This window comes from Oryctolagus cuniculus, chromosome 6 (assembly GCF_051225735.1).
Source record: "Oryctolagus cuniculus isolate XC-2025 breed Fujian yellow rabbit chromosome 6, ASM5122573v1, whole genome shotgun sequence".
NCBI lineage: Eukaryota > Metazoa > Chordata > Mammalia > Lagomorpha > Leporidae > Oryctolagus > Oryctolagus cuniculus.
Genome location: NC_142872.1, coordinates 1109904 through 1111765, shown reverse-complemented (window position 1 = coordinate 1111765; position 1862 = coordinate 1109904). Strand labels below are relative to the sequence as shown.

The 1862-nt window shown below is 43.8% G+C and overlaps 1 pseudogene; it reads right to left on the bottom strand.

Moving 5' to 3' along the window:
- Positions 1-283: 283 nt before the first annotated feature.
- LOC149125884 (olfactory receptor 2H1-like) lies at positions 284-1217 on the bottom strand (annotated as a pseudogene).
- Positions 1218-1862: the final 645 nt, after the last annotated feature.

The window sequence follows — 1862 nt, the reverse complement described above, 5'->3', positions numbered from 1 at the left end:
AATAACATTACCCTGGTCTCCCATGTGGGTACTGGGGAACAACCACTTGGTCCATCTTCTTTTACTTTCCCTAGGGCATTAGCAGGGAGCTGGATCACAAGTGGAGCACCTAGGATATGAACTGGCACCCATATGGGATGCCAGCATCACAAGTGGTAGCTTAACTGACTATGACACAACACTGGCTCAAAATTCACAACTTTTGCTGTTGATTCAAAGACTTAAAAGGAGAGTGGGTTCATGTCATGACTTACAGCATCCTTCCTGGTTCAACGATTTAATATCAGTATTTCTTTAAGCGGATCCCCTTTCTCAGCATCCTTTGAAGAGCATCCTTCACCTCTTTGTTCCTCAGGGTATAGATGAGAGGGTTCAGCATGGGTGTGACCACAGTGTAGAAGAAGGTGAAAAACTTGCCATATTTGGAAGAGAAGTTGGTCTTAGGGTCTGTGTACACCATTGCCACTGTCCCATAAAACATGAAGACCACAAGGAGGTGGGAGGAGCAGGTGGCAATGACTTTCTGCCTCCCCTCCTCTGACTTCATTTTCCCCACTGCTTGAGCTATACGGCCATAAGAAGTCAGGATCAACCCCACAGGCACCATGGTGAAGATGACAGCAGAGATGGTCAACTGCCACTCATTGATGGAGGTGTCACCACAGGCCAGGCGTATGAGCACAGGAATCTCACACAGAAAGTCATCCAGACGGTGATGGGGGCAGAAGGGCAGCTGGAGTGTAACAGGAGATAAGTGACTCTGTCAGACCTGACATCCAGGCCATGAGCGCCAACTTCCAACAGAGTGGACGGTGCACAATGGTAGTATAGCGCAGAGGCTGACACACAGCAACATAGCGGTCAAAGGCCATGGTCACCAGCAAGATGCACTCTGTAGCACCAACACAGAGGAACACACAGAGCTGCATGACACAGCCTGCATAGGTGATGCTCTTGTCTGGCCCCCACAGGTTTGACAGCATCTGGGGAACACAGGCTGTGGCCAAGCAGAGATCCAAGAAGGAAAGATTGCTAAGAAAGAAGTACATGGGGGTGTAGAGACGAGGGTCCATGCATGAGAGCAAGATGATGGTTGAGTTGCCCAGGATAGTCACGAGGTACAACATGATCACAATCCAGAAGAGAACCACCTCTACCTGGGGCCATTCAGAGAATCCAAGAAGGATGAAGCCCACCGGGAAGCTCTCATTGGTCATTTCTGTTGCATTTTCATTTGGTTTTGGATGGAATGTTAAGTAAAGTTTTATAGATGAATTTTGTAGACAGACTCTACTGCTGTTTATTTAGAAAAAAACAACAATATTACATTTCTAGGAGCCTTTAAATAGGATATATTGGTGCTTTCCTTTATATTAAATCAATAGAATACAGTCTCTTCCTCTCCACAAGGCTGCATTGTTTGCAACAAGTGGATGTTTTCAAGATATGACCACTTGCAATTCATCTCCAAGGTCTGAAATCCAGCATCCCCAATAGACACCACCACACATTCACTAAAAGCTACTTAAATCTTCCTCCACCACTTCCTTTCAGCTATGTATATAGAAGCTTTCTATACAATTTAGAATAGAATGTTGAACACAGTTATATTTTAAATATGTATTCTTCTAAATTAGTGGGTTATTATTTGCATTGTTTGAGAATATTAAAAGGAACACATGAGATAGTGATTGTCTCAGAAACAAGGCCTTTCTTATCTCACCAACTGGTGATGTATAATTTAGACCATGAGAGCTTAATTATGTTATTACTCTCTGAGTGTCTAAGTAAGCACCTTGACCTAGGAGACGCAATCTAGTTTGCATACCTGGTTAATTTGCTATAAATACATGAATTCAAGT